This window comes from Macrotis lagotis, chromosome 1 (genome assembly GCF_037893015.1).
Source record: "Macrotis lagotis isolate mMagLag1 chromosome 1, bilby.v1.9.chrom.fasta, whole genome shotgun sequence".
Taxonomy (NCBI): domain Eukaryota; kingdom Metazoa; phylum Chordata; class Mammalia; order Peramelemorphia; family Peramelidae; genus Macrotis; species Macrotis lagotis.
Genome location: NC_133658.1, coordinates 506,788,468 through 506,808,912, shown reverse-complemented (window position 1 = coordinate 506,808,912; position 20,445 = coordinate 506,788,468). Strand labels below are relative to the sequence as shown.

The following is a 20,445-nucleotide window of genomic DNA, read 5'->3' as shown; positions in this document are numbered from 1 at the left end:
ATGGAGAAGGCGAGGTCAACAGCAAAGTTATACCAATACCTTTTTTTAAAAAGTATATCAATGAAACTTTAAAAAAATATGGGAAGAGGAAAGATACAGATTATTGTGACCAGATTATGAAGAGAGAAAAAATTTAAGTTCAAGAAGTCCACCATTTTGAGTGAATGAAGTAGGATGAAACTGAAGGTCATGATGAACTATAAGCCATGGGTGTTCAAAGTATATACTTGTGTCCTAATAAATTTAAGGACGGGGGTTTAGGTTAGAGGAAAAAAAAACTATAGGTAATGGACATTGTGCAGAAATGGAGGATAATAGATTACTCACATTGAGTCCTATGAATAGAATGACTCTCAAAGGAGATCAGGGAGAATGAAAGAGGTAGAGATGGAATTCTAGAAGTGGTAGTAAGGAGAACACAGAACAAGGCTCATCACCCTACCTCCTTGCAAAACCCTCGAGATTGAGATTCATCATTCACTAACTACTAACAGATGATTACTTCTGATTATTTCCCTATACTTGTATTATTTTTTAATTTTAATTTTTTTCTTCTCATGCATTATTAATAAATTACCAGCCATACAGGAAAAAATTGTACTCTCTATTCTCTAATCACAGGTCTACTCAATCCTACTCCATTCCATGGCCCATTGCAACCCTATTTATACCCCCCCCCCAGCATCCACTGTGTCCTTTGAAATTTCTCTTCAATAATGAAGAGATTTCCCTTTATACTAATCTTTGCTCATCTTTTTCTATTAGTCCCCACTTAGTCCAGGCTTCCCCATGATACTTCCTAGATATCCTCTTTTGGATCTGTGTCCTTTTCTCACACTGCCCAATAAACTTGGTCCTGGTGGGGAAGCCAGAGTATTCTCTGCTCTCTACTGCCACTTCTAGACTCTCCTGCCTTTACTTTCACCTCTTTCTTTGAAGACCATTCAAAATTTTCCATTCAATATAAATCATAATGGTTGTTATACATTGTTCTTTCTAGTCCAAATCATTCTCCTCCTATATTCAACAAGTCCAGTGAATTCAATTATCCTTTTCCTTTTCCTGTACAACTCTACCCCCTTCCAAACTTCCTATTTAAGTCAAAGGCACCCCACTAGCCTTCCAAACTACAAATTTTGTAACCTCAGTGGGATGCTCCATTCTTCATTCTTTCTCATTCCACAAATGCAATGAATTGTTAATTCTTGCTGTTTCTACCCCTACAACATCTCTAACTTCGGAAGCTTTCTCCTTTATTTACACTGATAACGCCCTAGTTCAGTTCCTTATCAGTTCTTGCTTGGATTATTCCAACAGCCTCCTAAAAAATCTCTTTAGCTTAATTAATAGTCTCCCACCTCTCTAGGTCATTCTACACATTACTGCCAGAGTGATTTTCTTTAAAGACAAATTTCTGTTCTTGCCTTGATCAATCAACTCCATTGGCTTTCTTCTGCTTCTTGGGTAAAATGTAAACTCCTCTATTTAGTTTAGCTCTTCACAATTTGGCCAGAAGCTATCTGTCTTGGACAACTGAACAAGGAACAATACACCACTTTTCATCTAGAATCCTGACAAACTGGCCTCCCTTCATTTCCTCACACACACAAAATTTCTCTCACATCTCTGTGTCATCGCACTAGCCATTCATCACAATTGGAATACACTCTTCTTCCTCAACAAATCCATCTCTTCTTTCAAGATGCAGTCCAAGAACTATCTCCTATATCTTTCCTGCTTCACCAACTGCTGATGCCTTTTTTCTCTAACTACCTCTTAAAAATTCTGCATTTATTCTGTGTGTATACTTGTTTTCTCCTCTTTTTTTTTTGCAAGGCCATGGGGTTAACTGACTTGCCCAATGTCACAAAGTTAATAATAATGTTTGTCCTTCGTTCTCAAAGAAGACCTTGACATCAGGGAGGTGATGCCAGGACAAGCATATGAATAGGATTTGAGTGAGGGGGGGGGGTGCTGTGAAAAATTACCAGCCTCACTTTCTCCTTCAGAGCCATCTGGATCCAGGGGCCAGATATGAATCAGGATGACTGGAGATGGCCCTGGATGAGAGGCTATCAGGGTGGAGTGACTTGCCCAAAGTCACAAAGCTAGTATGTGGCAAGTGTCTGAGATCATATTCAAACTCCCATCCTGGGGCAGCTAGGTGGTACAGTGGATAGAGCACCGGCCTTGGAGTCAGGAGTACCTGAGTTCAAATCCAACCCCAAACACTTAATAATTACCTAGCTGTGTGGCCTTGGGCAAGCCACTTAACACCATAGCCTTGCAAAAAATAAAAAAAACCTCCCATCCTCCTGAATCCAAGGCCAGTGTTCTATCCACTCTATACACTGACAAGTTCACATAGTTAAGTATTAGGTGTCTGAGACTAGATTTGAACTCAGGTCCTCTCAACTCCAGGATCAGTACTCTATCCACTATGCCATCTAGCTGCCAGTTTTTTCCTTAAAAAATGTAAATACCATGTAAGCAGAGATTGTTTCAATCTTTTTATTTGTATGCTCAGGACCCAGAACAGAGCTTGTCACGTAGTAGGAATTTACTATATGCTTACTGATCGATGGACTGACTGGGGTATAAAAGTTGATTGCTCTTGGAGAGATGTGTTGAGGACAAAAGATGTCTCTTGTAGAAGAGAAAAGGGACATTAACGAGATATTTTCCAAAGAAAAATGGAATTATAGGAAAGAGATTTTGTAACTCAAAATCCATTCATATTTTCTCATTTCATGCAATTCCTGTATTTTTTGGATAAATCTTCTATGGAGGAGCTTTCCCATGTACATGAGGTCTTCCTTTGCTTCTTTTAATATTTTATGGATGCAAATGGAGCATTCAGGCTGTCTGTTCATTTTTTCTATATAGTCATTCTACCTCTTTTTCTATTACATTTTTTTATTTTTGCAAGGCAAGAGGGTTAAGTGACTTGCCCAAGGTCACACAGCTTGGTAATTATTAAGTGTCTGAGATGGGATTTGAGGTCAGGTCCTCCGGACTCCAGGGCTGGTGCTCTATTCACTGCTCCACCTAGTTGCCCCTACTTCTGTAGTATGTTAAAAAGCATTTGATTCATTAGAATAAAAACATTATCTTAAAGGTAAATAAAATGTTCCTTGGAATATGTAATAATAGTACAATTTTGTATAGTAACCCTCTGACTAGTAATATAAAAGGATGTTTATAAAGGTGGCATACTTTTTTTTGCAAGTCAATGGGGTTAAATGACTTGTCCAAGGTCACATAAATAAGAGTCTGGGGTGGGAAAAGCTTTTCTTTGAGACAAATGCTTTCTAGAAGTCTTCCACTGTTATGAAGTACATCCCACAAAGTCCAAATGGAAGAGGGATGCAAAGTAGATAGTGAAGTATTCTAAGTCCTCCTGTTTGTGAAGAACATTGTTCTGATTGGTAGGAACTTAGTTTTTATGACATTAAAGATTTCACTTAGGAAATCTTTTTTTTTTGTTTTTGTTTTTAGGTTTTTTGCAAGGCAAATGGGGTTATAAGTGGCTTGCCCAAGGCCACACAGCTAGGTAATTATTAAGTGTCTGAGACCAGATTTGAACCCAGGTACTCCTGACTCCAGGGCCAGTGCTTTAGCCACTTCGCCACCTAGCCACCCCCTTTAGCCACTGTGTCACCTAGCTGCTCCATTGTGCCATCTAGCCGCCCCAGGAGATCTTTAATCACTGAAGAGTTTGGTTTAACTATTTATACATGAAAAATCATGTGTATGAAAAATGCTTATTATTCAGACTTCAATATGAAGTTAGATGGACCACTTGATAAACTGATCCATTAGTACATGTATTTTGAATAAATGGTGTAGAAGAATAATGAATAGGATCCTGAACTGAGTTTGAGATGTTGGCTGGATTGCCTGTGAAAAATTGTGCAGTACAAGGGGAATACATGTAAACTTCAAGATGTCAATTGGAAGGACTATTCTTAAAGAACTGTCATAAAGGAGGTCATCAGAAAGATGTCTAACTGGGAGAAGAGGTGGACTCATGTAATAGTCAGCTCAAATGCTGCACTGGTATCTATAAAGTATCAAGAGAATGAGAGGCAAGTTCCCAGAAGATTTGATTCTCTTCTAAGGATAATTTATGGAAGGCCATGGACAAGAGTAGCATAGACTGAGAAGGTACAATTTGTCCTGAGAGACAGAATACCTATTTCAATGAAATCATAGAACCATCAGAGTTATAAAAGCAAAGCTAATAAACTTTTTCAGTCTCCCACAAGCATCTAACATTGATGTGGTTCAAGATTTCTATTTAATTCTTAGCTAACTGTGTAAGGAAATAACTTAGTTCTCTTGTTTGGGTTGCAAAAATGAGTTATGATGAAACATTTATAAAGGAATGAAAAACTTTCACTAGGCAAAAGTGATCAAATATTTATTTTTATGATCCCTGAAAACTGAAAATAATTTAAATGCTCATTTATAAATTACTTTTTTGAATGACTGACTTTTTTGTGTTTAAATTATTTCTTTCCCTAGAAAACACTTTTCTTTTTTCTTTGGATAAAATTGTTCAATGAACAGAGAGAACTTGTGAGCCTAATAACACCTTTAAAACCTAAATGTACAGTTCAAAGGGGGAAAGTTGTTATCATACAATTACTGAATTCTAGTACTGAATACTAAACTAATAATTCAGCAATACTATGTGAGAGCTAACATTTATATAAACCCAGTGGTATTATTATACCAATTTTACATATGGGGAAATTGGTTTGAGGGTTAAGTGACTTGTTTTAACTTGCTTAAGGTTAACACAGAAAGTAATGCAGAATTTGTATTCTGGGCTTTCTAATTTTGGCCATTTATTAGTTTAAGAATTTATATGCTTTCTCTACTCTTCAAGGCAATCAAACCTAGTAGACTAAAATAAATCCAGTTTATTTCTGATTATTAGAGAACAGTTTCTATCATAGAATCTTAAGTATATTTTCTTATATGGTATAAAGTATCTTACTTTAGACAAGAAGCAGCCAGGTCCTATACACAACACTGAGGACCAGGCTTTGACTATACTAATACTATAAGCCATCCTACAGTTTCCAATTTTAGCACAATAATCTGTCCATACCTCTGGCTCTCATTTCATAAGCTAAAAATCAGAAGTCTAAAGCAATAATTTTGTAATGAAAGTATATATGAAGCAAAATTATAAATGTGGTAAAGGAAATCTCATGATGAAACCAGCATGTGTCAGATTGTTTATGCTATCCAGTCTTTATGGTTCTTCAAGAACTAATGGGAGAATTTATTGCTGAAGGAGTTCCAGGAAAATGGTATACTATTTTTACTGTTGGTGGAGCTGTGAAGATGTTGAACAATTCTGTTAAATAATATGGAATTATGCTAGAAAATTAAATTGTAAACACCCCTTGACTCAGATTAAACAATTACTGAGATTATACTCCAAGGGTTAGGGATGGAAAACAAAAGGCCCTGATGTATAAAAACTTGTCTAGTGGTATTATTATTTTTTTTTTAGGTTTTTGCGGGGCAAATGGGGTTAAGTGGCTTTCCCAAGGCCACACAGCTAGGTCATTATTAAGTGTCTGGATTTGAACTCAGGTACTCCTGACTTTAGTGCTGGTGCTGTATCCACTGTGACACCTAGCCGCCCCCGGTATTGTTTTTCTAATAAAATACTGGAAACAATGTACATGCTAAACAGTCAGGTAAAGCCTAACAAATATGGCATAAAAATGAGGATAAAGAATATACTAAAGCAGTAAGGAAACAATCAAAAAAAAAAACCCCTGTCGGTAGATCTGCTGCTTGAAGTGGGGCAAAGACACAAAAAGAACCATATTCACAATAAAGTCAACACTGGTAAGCAATAAACCTCTAGTCAAACACAATTCTAAATTCAATGGTTAAAGTAACATAATGTAAAAACCTAAAAGGACAGATCTCTTTTTCCTGCCTGGCATGACATACTGTTCAGCAACATTTTTCAAAAGGGGGGAGAACAGTGCCATCTTAGAGCTGCTGACTTTAAGAGTTCAAGGCAAGGAAGCCTCTTGACACATACAAACTGGGAATGATCACTTAAACTCTCCATGCACCTAGCAGTAGGGCAACCAGGTGGTGCATTGCATAAAAGTGAGAGAGAGAGAGAGAGAGAGAGAGACCTGAGTTCAAATCTACCCTCTAACACTTAGCTAAGTGCCCCTGGACAAGTCCACTCCTGTTTGCCAATTTTCTCAACAGTAAAATCGGATGACTTCACAGTGCTATGATAATACTTAAGAGAACAGTTTAGCCAGAGCTAGCACGGTGTCTGCACATAGTAATCACTTAATATCAATTCTTGTCCCTTTCTTTCCAAGCAATGAGGAAGAGTTTTTTTTATCAGTTGGGAAAGTTTTCACAATAGGAGTTCTTCATCCAGAGATCACTGGTGGGGACCCTCCCCCCAATACTGGGCTTCGGTCCCTCAGGAGGTGGTGCTGATGTGCTGAGTCACTTCTCCAGAGCCATCTGGGGCCATCAGGATTGCAGAAGACCCTGGAGGCTGGACCTTCATACACTCTTGGGGTAGCTGGGTGGTGCTGGGGATAGAGCATCGAATCCCTACAGTCAGAAGGACTTGAGTTCGAATCCGGCCTCAGACACTTCACGATTGCCTGGCTGTGTGGCCTTGGGCAAGTCATTTAACCCCTCTGCTTTGCGGGGGGGGGGGGGATAAAGCTCTCCAAAGGGAGGGAAATTAAGTCAAGGAAGCAATACAAGTCACTGCTCCCGGAACCAAAGATTTTGAGCCTGGAAGGGAATTTGTGTAAGAGACTGAGACCCGAGGATCCCAATACTACGCCATACTGCCGACTGACAGCAAGAAAACGAAAAGGAATTCAATTTTATCCGAATCACAAGCAAATGTAACATGAGGGGGGGGGAGTCTCTAGTGTTTGCTACGCGGGAGGGCCGCGGTGCCCGGGGCTTCACAGATGTCTGACCCACTCCGGCCCCGGGGGGAGGCTGCTGCGGAGGCACAAGTCAGCCCAAGGTCTGGGGGAGGATCTGAATTCAGAACTTGCGGACACCAAGGCCAGCTCTGTCCACCGCGCCACCTGGCCGGGAACGGCCAAAGAGAAAAGACGCAGAGTCGGCTTTTTTCTAAACCAGGCCTCGTGGTCGCAGGGAAGCGAACGCGTGCGTGAGCGTGCACGCGCGTGCTAAATGGTCTCTCGGGCCGTTCCAAGCTGGAGACGCGGCCGAGTCGCGCGGCCCGCCGGCGGCCGGCCCCGCACGCCCTGCCTAGCTTCACGGCGTCCGGGCCCTGGTCGCCACCGGCCTCCCTGTCCGACAGCGTCCGCGCCGACCCCAGGCCCGACAACCCGCGCCCTCCTCGGCCTACAAAGACCCGCAGGGCCCCGGACACGTACCTGCGTGCCGCCGGCCGCACTCCGCCCGTCCTCCGCGATCCCGAGTCTCGCCGCTTAGGGCCCGCCCCCAAACGCGGCATTGCACTCCCATTGGCCCTATAGCCCCTGTCCATCAGCTCGCAGCTTGTCGCGTGGAAAGAAAGCGCCGGAGTCAATACAGGAAACTACGTCTCCCGACATGCTTCACCAGAAGCTACCGCAAGGCAGAGAGGAACTTTGCTCACGAGAGCATGTCGGGCATTGTGGTCTCACGCTTCGGGCAACCATTTCATGCAAATTGAGTAAGTCGTCAAGGAGACGCCCTTATCTTCCCCCCCCCCCCGCCCCGCCCCGCCCCGGAGCCCCAGGCCCCTTCTGGCCTTTGGGCGAAGGCGATCGTTCCGGCCCTTTCATTTAAATATGGTACATAGCAACCGTGACGGAGCCCGGAGAAAGGCTCCGTCTGTCACCGCGCGGCACGTGACAGCATCCCCTAAAGTGCCGAAGCCGAGATTGTGCAACGCTCACGCCCAACCAATGTCAGCTCGCCCAGTTCCCACGTGGCCCCGCCCTCCCGCCCGGCCGCGGGGCCCCCGCTTCTGGGCCCGAGCTGCTATTGGCTCATTCGGACGTCATTATTCCCTCCTCCGGTCCGGGGGGCGGGGCCTCCGAAGGTCGGCCGTCCCTCCGGCTCCGCGGCTCCCCGCGGCTCCCCGCGGCTCTCCCCGCCTTCGCCAGCCTTCTCCGGCGGCCCAGACCTCCTTCCTGGGAGGTAGGAGGGGCCGCGTCTAGGGACCGAGAGGCCGCCTCCCTCCCCCCCCCGTGGGCGGGGAGCGAGCGGACCGGGGGGCAGAGCGGGCAGAGCGGGCAGAGGCGGCGGCGGGGAGCGCCGGCCCCGGGAGCGCGGACGATCCCTGGCTGACCGCGAGGGCCGGGCGCCCGGGTACGGCGGCGCGGTGGGGAGAGCCCGAGAGCGCCGGGGCTGGCGGGGCCGGCGCGCGGCGGCGGCGGCGGCGGCGGCGGCGGCTCTGCCCGGGGCCGCGCGGAGCCCGCTCGGAGATGAGGTGGGCTGAGGCCGCGGGGGAGGGGGCCCGGAGAAGGGCCGGGGCGGCGGGCTGTGCGCGCGGCGGCCGCGCGTGTGCGCGCGCGCCGTGGGGAGGGGGCGGCCCCAGCCCCGCCGCCCCGGGCCCTGCCCTCCCCCTCGGGCGGAGCGGGCAGGGCCGGGCCTCGGGTGGGCTCGGGCCTCGGGTCCCGCCTCAGGCTGATCTGAGGACCGGCCCCCAGGTTGGCCGGGCCCGCTCACCTGGCCGCCCTCTCCCCGCCCCGCCCCCCGCGTGTCCGTGTCTGTGTCCGTGTCCGTGCCCGTGCCCGTGCCCGTGGGGGGCGCGGGCCGGACGCTGCCCGGACCAGCCTCCCCTCCCCCAGCCTCCGCAGCCCCCTTCCCCGATCCGCCCGGCCGCGCTGCTGCTCCTGGCGCGGCTCGCCCAGTGTCACTGAAGGGCACGGAGCCCGCGCGAGTTAGTGTCCATCCTCCTGCCGGCGACCATCAGCCGTGCGCGCGTGTGTGCGAGATTGTGTGTGTGTGATTGTGTATGCGTGTGCGAGATTGTGTGTGTGATTGTGTATGCGTGTGCGAGATTGTGTGTGTGATTGTGTATGCGTGTGCGAGATTGTGTGTGTGTGATCGTGTATGCGTGTGCGAGATTGTGTGTGTGTGATTGTGTATGCGTGTGTGATTGTATATGCGTGTGCGAGATTGTGTATGTGTGTGTGATTGTATATGCCTGTGCGAGATTGTGTATGCCTGTGTGTGTGTGATTGTGTGTGTGCGCGCGATTGTGTGTGTGATTGTGTATGCCTGTGTGTGCGCGATTGTGTGTGTGTGATTGTATATGCCTGTGCGAGATTGTGTATGCCTGTGTGATTGTGTGTGTGCGCACATGTGTGATTGTGTATGCCTGTGTGTGCGCGTGATTGTGTATGCCTGTGTGTGCGCGCATGTGTGATTTTTGTATGCCTGTGTGTGCGTGTGTGATTGTGTATGCCTGTGTGCGTGTGTGTGATTGTGTATGCCTGTTTGCGCGCGTGCTTGGCTCCCCATCTCTGCTGCTTTTCCTTCCCCGATTTCCCTTCTTGCCCCCGGAGAGGGAAACTGAGTTTTATCTTGTGAATTGAATTGTTTCTCGGCTGGACAGGGTCATCACCGATTGTGCACGTTTGTATTTGCCTTCTCTTGGCTTCCTCTTCTGTTCTCCCTTTTTTCCCTTTCCACATGTAGTTTTTTGACTCGAAATGAAGGAACAATTTCCTAAAAAAGTACACAACCAATTCAACAAGAAAATGTGAGGGAAAGGAAGCCAATGTGGGGTCATCTTCCTGTTCCTTTAGTTCATTTTGCCTTTAAATTAGGAGACAACTTTATAGATCACAATTCCTGTGGGTAATATTTTTTGTTCTGGTTCAACTGTTGCTGTTTTTTTTTAATGAAAATAAAATTTTGCTTATTAGGAAATTAGTTGTGATAGTTTTTGTATTCAGTCTTTCGGAGCTGTGGCATATTTTTTCCCAAGGACATTTTAATTTATTGTTAAAATAAGAAAACTTCACTTGTTATTTAATACTGGATAGGGTTTCGAATAGTTCCTTTTTGCCAAAGAAAAAGAAATTGAAATATTAACATATGCAAAATTTCTAAATTTGTAGTTTTGTCTTATTGGCCTTCCATCTTTTTCAAGTAGAAAATTTTTTTGGATGATATCCCTCTTGCCTTTATACATTTCTTGCCTAAAGTTCATTGTTGGGGATAGGCTGCTTGTGTCCATAATGTAGTTCACCATTGCCCTTTTGGATCACTATTAACTTTTGTCTTTTTAGATGTTGTGGTATTTTTGAGATTTGAATCCATTTAGAATTATGGGACATTGTATTAAAAATGATTTTTTTTGCTGGGAAATATTTTGGGTTTGTTGTAAAGACTACACACTGCTGTTCAAATGCAATTCATTCAATTCTGGTCCCCAATTGCTTTTATCCAGATATGTATTAAAATGAATGAATCCCACTTGTATTCTGTCCTTGTCAGATTTCATCTGGAATATTGTGTTTGGTTCTGCACACCATGGGTTAAGAAGGGCACTGTATGTGGGGAAGTGAGCAAAAGAGGGCAATCAGGATGGTGAAGGAACTTTACAATTCCTGACAGATGAGGACCAGTTGAAAGAACTGGGCATGTTTTGCCTAGAGAAAAAAAAAATTCAGGGAGGCTTGTGTTATAGTATTTGAGGGGCAGCCATGTGGTCTTTTTGTCCCCAGAGGAAAGGAGTAGGAGTTGGGTGGGTAGAGGTTATAAAGAGACCAATTTCAGTTTGAGATTGTGAAAAATTTTCAACAATTAGAGCTATCCAAAAATGGAATGACCTGCTGAGGGAGGTAGTAATTTCCCCCTCCTTGATGGTCTTTAATCAAAGTCTTAAAAGCTGAGTACTTGTTGAGTATATTGCAGTGGGAATTCTTTTAGATCAGATGGTCATTGAGGGTTCTTCAACTCCCAGATTCTTTTAATCTGTAATTCTAAATTTAGGGTTTTTTTTGTTTTTGTTTTTGCAAGGCAAATGGGGTTAAGTGGCTTGCCCAAGGCCACACAGCTAGGTAATTATTAAGTGTCTGAGACCGGATTTGAACCCAGGTACTCCTGACTCCAGGGCTGCTGCTTTATCCACTGCACTATCTAGCCGCCCCTGTAATTCTAAACTTAAGTCTCTTGGTGATCTCATAAGCTCCCATGAGTTAGCAAACCTCTGTTTGATTCTCAGCTATGTGTATCTAGTCACTTTCCTCAGTTCCAGGCACAAATCATGAAATGACTTTGAAATATTTTGAAATGAATGTTGCACAATAACTCAAATTCAACATGTCCAAAACAAACTCCTTAATTTTCCATCTGTAAACCCTCCAAACTTCTTTCTCTCTTCAGGGCACTGCTGTCCTATGTTCTATCTAGCTTTGTAACTGCTGACCTTTACGTATCTTGACAAATCTTGTTCAGTCTGCTTCTTACCATATCTCTTATGTCTGTTCTCCATTCTCCACTCATACAACTGTCACCTTCATTCAGGTCCTCATTATCTCTCTGTGAATTATTACAATAGCCTCCTACTTGGCCTCCTCTAATTTCTTTTAATTCATCCTCCACACAGCTGTGAAATTAATTTTCCTAAAGTACAGGTCTGATTGTGTCATGTCCATGCTTTGGTGCATTGCACATATTCTTTAATCATTTTAGCTCAGCCCCAGGGATAAAGTGGATAAAGTTCAAATCTGGCCTCAGACTCTTACAGTGTAATCCTGAGCAAGCAAGTCATTTACTCTTTTTGTCTGTTTTCTCATTTAGAAGCTGAGCTGAAGAATGAAATGCCAAATTGCTCTAATATCTTTGCCAAAAAAAAAAAACCCAAATGGGGTCATGGACATCAGACGTGACTGAATAACAATGACATCAACAAGCTCTTCTTTATATCTTGGGTCATCTATAAACTCCTCTTTTGGATGACAAGACCCTCTTCTACCTTCACAGCCTTCTAACACTTAATTTCCCTTTATGTACTTTCTGTAGTCCTGACAATCTGGCTTTCTTACTCTTTCTATGCCTTTGCATGGGTTCTTCGTCACCTCTGCCTTTTAGAATGCCTCACTTCCTTCAAAGGTCAGCCAAGAAGCCATTTTACATGAAATTTTTCTTCTCCCTTTTCCCCAAACCTTTATTGGTATGTCTTGTTTCCCCTTAACTAGATTATAAACTACTGTAAGGCAGGGATTTACTCTCTGCTTTTGCATCCCTATCTCCAAGCACAGTGCCACACATAGTAGGCAAAGATCAATTGAGGATATGTATAACCACTGTTTTACATCTCCATTGAGCTCAATAGTGAGAAGGTTGTTGAACAGTTGATTATCTCTATTGGTTACATTATCACAGAATCTTGTATGACCTTAACACATACATGAGATTCCTTGTTGGAAGAGACCCTTTCAGGCCTCATTTTGCTTCACCAAATTAAATATCTTTTTGTTTCTATCTATTACTAAACTCAGTAAGATCTTATATTTTGTGTGACCTGTATGGAGAGAATTCAGTGATTATAAAGATAGGTTCTACAGCAGAAACTTTGTGAAACTCTATTTCCCTTCATTTACATCAAGATCAATCTGGATACATAATGTTTCACTGTTCTAAAGATTTTATAAAGCTGAGCAAGTAGACATAGAGGTTAATAGGTACAGATTCCTTTTTCCAGGCAATGTTATTGTCTGTAATCACCAATTTTCTCCTAATTCGCTTTCTACTCTCTGATCAAGTATCTTTTAAAATAGCAAGAAGATCTCCAGGCTCATTGGGCTGATTTCCTATGGAGAATTCATAGAAGAACATGGGAAAAGAAATCTTGGAATAGGTGGTTTGAATGTATTGTGAACTGTGTACTAATTAGAAAGCAACCAGATTGACTAATGATTACTGATCCTTTGAAGTAAATAGATGATTTTGAGGGTGATGATGAGGATAATATGAATTCTAGGATTTATAATTAGGACCTTAGGTTGTTATTCCTATAAATTTTATTTCATACCACCATCATTTCTGGTTGTTTTCCTCCCCATTTTCTACCCATCAAACCTATCTTTGTATCAAAACTAAAAAAGAGGGAAAAAAATTAATTTAACAAAATGAACCTGTATTCAACCATGTCTGGCAGTTTTTATAATATTCTATAGTAAGAGTTGCCAACCTCAGCAAGAGAGGTTGGGAGGTAAATTTTCTTTTTTAAAATTTCTTTTTTATTATGAACTTTTAACTTTTAATGATTATTTCATATGCAAAGAATGAAGATTCCATATTAATGTCACTTTCTATTACGTTTTAAAGGGTTTATTCATTTTACATTCATTCACAATAGTAGCAAGATTATCCTATTCATTTATTATCCCTCTGAATTTGCTTTTGCTCTTTTCTGTTTATTTTAAAAATGTTTGATATTCTTTTTTCTTTTATGCACCATCACTATCCAAATATTTCTTCAATAATTCTTCCCACCCTTAAATAGTAAGTAAATTTTAGTATAATTAAATAGAACAAATTAACACTGTATTCTTATCTGAATATGTATGTCTCAGGACCTTATTTTTTGGTTTGTACTTTTTTTTTTTACAAGGCAATGGGGTTAAGTGACTTGCCCAAGGCCACACAGCTAGGTAATTATTAAGTGTCTGAGGTTGGATTGGGACTCAGGTCCTCCTGACTCCAAAGCCGGATGTTCTATCCACTGCCCCAATCTAGCTGCCCCTCAGGACCTTATTATTATCAAAATATGGGAAGCAAGTTTTATCATAAATACTTTGGAGACATAATTGATCATTGCCCAAATGATGGACATCAATTGGTTTCCATTTCTCTGTTATAAGGATCTTTTCCCTCTGTTTTTGGGATGTATACCTAATGGTAATATGCTAGTTCAAATGTATAGTATCATGGCTTTGGGTTTAATTCCAAAATGCTTTCCAGAATGTTTAGATCAGTTTTTAGGTCTTAACATTAGTGCTTTAGTATGTTCATCTTCACACAATCCCTCCAAAATTTTCCTTGGTCTTTGCCAATTTGAAAGATGTGAGTTGGAATCTCAGAATTATTTTAATTTGGCAGGTACTTTTTCTCAACTCATATCCACCATTGCTTGTTTATCATAATGACATGATCCTCAGTTTTGTTTTATTTATTTATGTCCTTTTCATTTACCTTTAATGTCATTTTCCTGGTTTTGTTTACTTCACTCTGTATTACTTTATAAGTTTGATCATGCTTTTCTCTTTCTTTATATTTGTTTTTTCTTAACATAGCCATTGCATTCATGCATCCACAGTTTGTTTGGCCATTGCCCAATTAGTGAACAACTACTTAGTTTCTCGTTTTTTGTTACCATTAAAAAGTCTTTCAATGAATATTTTGGCATTCATGGTACATTTCTGTTCTTTTTGCATAATTACAAATTGCATTTGTAATTACTTGTAACATAATTATAATTTTTTTTCCTAATTACAAGTTGTTTTCCAGAATAGTTGGACAAGGTCATAGCTCCACTAACAAATTAGTATGCTTGTCTTTCACAACCCCTCTGCCATCAACTGTTTCCATCTTTGCCAATTTGTTGGGTGTGAGGTTAGAACCTTAGTTATTTTGATTTGCATTTTTATTGTTAGTGATTTGGATCTATAAAGTTGTTAATAGTTTGCTGTTCTTTTGAGGACTATAAATTCCTATCATTTGTTTATCTATTGGAGATTAGCTCTTGGTTTTATATATTTGTGTTATTTCTCTCTTTACGTTGAATGTGACATACTTATCAGAGTTATAGAGTGCAAAGATTGGATTCTTCGTCTATAGATTCTTCTTATACTAGTTGAATTGATTTTGCTTTTTAATTTTATGTAATTGTAATTAAGTTTAATCTTTTGTGATCCTTTTTCTTTATAAAACATAGCTAAGGAGGAGAATTATGTATTCTTATCTCTGAAGTGAATTTCTTAATACTGAGAAGAGAAGGAAACTAAGATAAGGCTTTACTTAAGTGATGCAGCTAATAATAGGAAAACTTGAAACTGTGACCTAGGTCTCTTGAATTTGAAAGCTGGTTCTCTTAAGCTTGAAGTATGAAAAAGTTATATTGTTAGAATATATTTGTGTCTAGGTCAGTTTGCTACAAAAACTCAAACTATTGTTATTTTTTCTGATAAGCTTATCATTGTGAAATGAAAAGAGTTAATATGGTTTTTCATTGTTTTCTGCTTTTTATTTTGCTTAAAAAACTTAGTGTGTGTATCTGGTTGTGTTGGACAGGTTTCCTTATGAATAATAATCTATTTTGGATTATATTGAGAGGTTATTTTTCACTGAACAATGAAAGCAAATAGGAAGTCTAAGCTGATCTGAGCAGGCTTATAATGACTATGTATAAATGACTAAAAATATGAGATACTGAATTGTGGTGAATAGCTTTATAACATGTAATGATATTGAAATTCCTACAACTTCTCCCATGCCACCCCAGAGCACCACTTTTTAGGGATGAATCTAGAAATGGATATCTCTAATTTGATAAATACTTGTGGCAATATGCATTTATATTTCTAATAAAACTTTATGACAATTGCCAAGGTATGTAGTACCTTCAAAAATGCTTATTCTGACTAGATGAGAGAGGGAATGAGCAAATATTCAGAATACTCAAGATTTGTAAATTGGAAGTGCTAGAGATATGAAAAAAAAGGGAAAATAATTTTTATCTTCAAGGAATTTACATTCTGAAGAAGGCAACTTTACATAAATATGGGTATACAGTATAATAACAAATAACTTAAGATAATGACCCTTTGAAAACTTCAGGTAGAAAATAATTTTAAGCTGAGTCTTGAAGGAAGTCAGGGATTTTAAGAGACTAAAGTCCTGAGGTGAGGGAAAGCATTCCAGGCATGGGGGACATCCAGGGTCAAAGGCATGGAGATGAGGTGTCTGTTTGAAGAACAGAAAGATGATCACGAAAACTATATTGTGGAAGGGAGTATATGTAAGACATTGGAGAAATAGAAATAGATCAAACAATTTATATTTGAGCTTAGAAATGATTAGGGAAGCACTGCAGTTAGAGTTAGGAGGTTGATATGGTCAAATCTGTGCTTTAGGAAAATCACTTCATTGGCTAGATGAAGAATGAATTGGAATTGGAAAGAGGAATGCAGGTAGGAGACAATTACAATAACAAAGGAAAGAGAAAAATGTGGAACTCAAAATTTTATCAGAATGAATGTTGTAAACTAGCTTTGTATGTAATTAGAAAAAAAAATTTTAAAAATTTAAAAATAAAGAGAATTGATGAGAACCTGAAATGGGATGGCTTTGTGAATGGAGAGAGATGCATTTGAGAGATATTGTGGAGATAGACTTAAAAAAATTATGGCAACAGATTTGGATTGGCAGGAATGAGAAAGAGGAGTTAAAGTTAACACTGAGACTGAGAGACTGGGTCACTGGAAGCTTAGTGGTATGCTGGGCAGTATTATTTAGGAGTGTTTTTTTTCTTTTTTTTTCCTTTGTAAGGCAGTGGGGTTAAGTGGCTTGCCCAAAGCCACACAGCTAGGTAATTATTAAGTGTCTTGAGGCTGGATTTGAACTCAGGTACTCCTGACTCCAGGGCCGGTGCTCTATTCACTGCACCACCTAGCCACCCCTTGGAGGAGTGGTTTTTAGGGGAAAACATAATTAGTTTGAGTTTGAAATGCCCAAGACAAGCTCAGAGTGTCCAATAGGCCCTACGTGAAAAAAGGACAGGAGCCAGAGAGAGAGAGATGCTAGAGGTCTGGATTTAAAAATCTGGGAGTAATGTGCATAAAGATGATAATTGAAGCCATGTGAGCTAATGAGATGACTAAGTAGGAGAGGACAGTCCTTGGAACACATTAACGATATAACAAAGGAAAATCAGAGGAAGTCTTCAGACAAGAAGAACCAAGAAAGAGCAGTGACAAAACTCAAGAGAGAATATTTAGTATGACAAGGACTGATCAGCAGTATCAAATGCTGCAAGGGGATTGAGAAAAAGACCATTAGTTATGGCAATTTAGAGACTGTCAGTAACTTTGGAGAGAGCAGTTTTGGTTGAATTATACCTGAAACTAGATTGCAGAGTTTAGAAGAGAGTGAATAGAGACAAAGTGGAGGCATTGAGGGTAGATAGATGGCCTTTCCAAGAAATTGAATTGAAAAGGGAAAAAGAGTCATAGAATAGTAGCAGACTGGGATGATAGGATGTAGTGAAAGTTTTTAAAGAATAGCAAAGACTTGGCCAGACACTTTGTATTGTGCAATAGAGTATTAACTAATAGCAAAATTAGTTTCCGTAACATATGCTTGTCATTCTTTGAAATGTTTTTGCTATGGGCAAATATGTAGCAATTCCATTTTCTTGGTACTCATCACTAAAATTGCTTATATAACTTTGCTTAAAGTTTTTCTTTCTTAAAATGCCTAGATTTTATTTTTTATTAGCAAGTTGAATACCACTGATGCCTAAGAATGTTTTTCCTATCTTTCAGTACTTCAGAGGTTCTTAAATCTTTTGTGGATAGGAGATTGTGGAAGAAAGATGAATAAATTTTTGTTTACTTTTTAAGGTTCCTTGAAACTTTAATATCTTAATATCTGAACAAGAAAGATGAATAGAATATTTTTTCATTCTTCCTCTACTTCTCTACCAGGTCTTTCCTTATTTCCCTAATTCCTTTGAAATCCTGTTGTTTTTTGTTCTGAGACCTCAGATTTCATCTTCTATCAGATCTTATATTCTTCTTTTTCATCTTTTTTTTATACAGACACATACACTTATACCCCCTACATGTACACACACATGTACACACATGTAATACACACAAGCTTGTACATATACAGACATTATGTGTTGTATGCATGTGTGTGTATGGTCTGTCTTCCCTCATTATAAAATCCTCAAGGGCAAAGTCTCTTATTGTTGGTTTTTGTTGTTCAGTGTTTTCAGTCCTGACTCTTCCTGACCCTTGGGGTTTTCCTTGGCAAAGACATGAATGGTTTGCCATTTCCTTCTCCAACTCATTTTACAGAAGAGGAAAAAAATTTACAGATGAGAGAAACAAACAGGGATTAGTGACTTGCCCTGGGTCACACACCTAGTTCACTATTTGAACTCAATTCTTCCTGACTGCAGGCCCAATATTTATCAACTTTCTATAATCTCCTTGTACAAATCAATCAAAATCATTTGTTAGGTACCTGCCATGTACCATGCACTAAATACTTAGCCACCTATTTAGCACTTAAATATCTCTTGATGTTGTTTAATGTGTACCTAAAAATCATGAGAATTGTTTCTGTGGAATCTGTTGTATTATGCCTTGTGTAATATAGGAGACACTACTTCAGAATGGAAGAGGCCTGCCAGTATGCATGGCAGAAACTTTTGGAGACTGACTGAGAGAAAACTCTCTTATAAAAAAAACAAAACTAATTTGTACCCCTACCAGAAATAAGTCCTAGATTATCTGTAATAAGATCCTTCTTGTGTGTACTATTAAAATTCAAGTCTTTCCATAAAAAGATTTTTCCAGAAAAAATGGAAATTGCTAATTTATCCTAAAAATATTATTGAAAAAATTGTATTCTCTTCCTTATGACACTTGGACAATAAAAAAAGTCACTTTTGCCTCTAGCCTGGTGTCTTATAAATAGTAATTAATTATATGGCAATTATTATTATGTATTATATTTTACAAACCCAATTAAAATATGTGTATAAATCTGTCTATTTGTATATGTATTCAAATTCACATATTCAAGTACCCTAATATGCACGCCATACATACATACAGGTACACATTTCTATGTATGTATATGTGTGTATATATATTTAAATGTATGTATATTTCAAAGTCAGCAGACAATGGATAAAATTCTGCCTCTGATATAAAACTGAATTTATAGCACTAGGAAAATCATGTAACTTCTAGTGCCTCAGGCAATTCTTATGGAAATTGTAGAAAAGGGGCCCATCTGAATTAGTAGAGGAAGTTGTGGTTTTTTGGTTTGTTTATTTTGTTTTGCCAAAGGAATTTACTTAGAAATCACAAATCAGGTCTGTGTGTGTGTGTTTTTGTGTGTGTGTGTGTGTGTGTGTGTGTGTGTGTGTTTTTTGTTTTGGGTTATGGTGTGAACTAGGAAGGGTCGACCCTTTGGCATCATAGTTAGTGAATGAACCTCAGAGTCAGGAAGACATGAGTTCAAGTCCAGAATGAAACAAAATGAGTTTTAGTATTTCAGTGTTCTAGGCAGCTCTCTTAAGACCCTAAGTTGCTGAGAAGGAATTGCTGCAGGAGTTTCTTCATTTGAAACTTCCGTATACCAGTGAAATCAAAGATCTAGTCCCTCTCCCTCCTCATATGTATGTCTGTCTGTTTGTGGATGGATATATGACATTTGATAAGTGACACATACATACACACATACACATATCAGGGCAGGGTATAGAGTGGTGGATTTGGGGTCAGAGACTAATCTTCCTGTGTTCAAATATTGCCTGACACACTTAATATCTACATGACCCTTTGCAAGTCACTTAACTTTGCCTCATTTTCTTAATCAGTAAAATGAGCTGAAGGAAACAGCCAACTATTCCAGTATCTTTGCCAAGAAAAGCCCAAATGAAATCATGAAGTGTCAAACATGTCTGAAATGACTAAGCAACACCAAACATACACATTTGTACACATGTACATATATATATATATATATATATATATATATATATACAGGCTTTATTTCTGCACACACACAATATACAATAAATCTTATAAATACAATTTATCTGATTTTGCTATAGTTTGTCATTCTGTGGAGATGGTGAGATGTGATAATTCAGGTAGATGAATTCGGAACTGAACTCGAGGAGCTGCCACTCTTTAATGTCAATGTGATGGGAGATCTCTGGTGGAGTGCTCCTGGCATCTCTGCTTGACCGGGTGTTAATATTTTTCTTAGTGACTTTGATAAAGTCATAGATGGCAAGCTCATCAAATTTGCAGATGACATGAAGCCTGGAGGGACAGCTGATATACTGTATGACACTCAGTATCCAAAAAAAGACCTTGACATGCCACAACACTAGATTGAATCTAATAAGGGGAGATTCATTAGGCATAGATGCAAAGCCTTACACTCAATTTTTTTTTAAAACCAGCTTCTAGGGGTGGCTAGGTGGTGCAGTGGATAGAGCACTGGCCTTGAAGTCAGGAGTACCCGAGTTTAAACCTGGCCTCAGACACTTAATAATTACCTAGCTGCGTGGCTTTGGACAAGCCACTTAACCCCATTGCCTTGAAAAATCTAAAAAAACAAACAAACAAAAAATAAAACCCAACTTCTAAGTACAAGAGGGAAGAGGTCTACTTTGACAACACTTTTTCTATT

General features: G+C 40.2%; 2 protein-coding genes across 12 annotated transcripts in view; one reads left to right on the top strand and one right to left on the bottom strand.

The window, feature by feature from the left end:
* Nucleotides 1-7,721, bottom strand: part of CRYZL1 (crystallin zeta like 1) — a 52,746-nt gene extending 45,025 nt beyond the window's left edge. Inside the window, exon 1 of one of the 3 annotated variants that reach the window (XM_074214071.1) lies at nucleotides 7,431-7,721. The gene's annotated coding sequence lies outside the window, so the exon portion shown is untranslated. The remainder of the gene's footprint in view (nucleotides 1-7,430) is intronic. The other 2 variants (XM_074214069.1, XM_074214068.1) reach the window with 2 other exon arrangements.
* Nucleotides 7,690-20,445, top strand: part of ITSN1 (intersectin 1) — a 322,258-nt gene continuing 309,502 nt past the window's right edge. For 7 of the 9 annotated variants that reach the window (XR_012474001.1, XM_074214063.1, XM_074214061.1 and 4 more), the window contains exon 1: nucleotides 8,408-8,473. The gene's annotated coding sequence lies outside the window, so the exon portion shown is untranslated. Of the gene's footprint in view, nucleotides 7,712-8,049; nucleotides 8,182-8,407; nucleotides 8,474-20,445 lie in introns of those variants that run through there. The other 2 variants (XM_074214060.1, XM_074214059.1) reach the window with 2 other exon arrangements.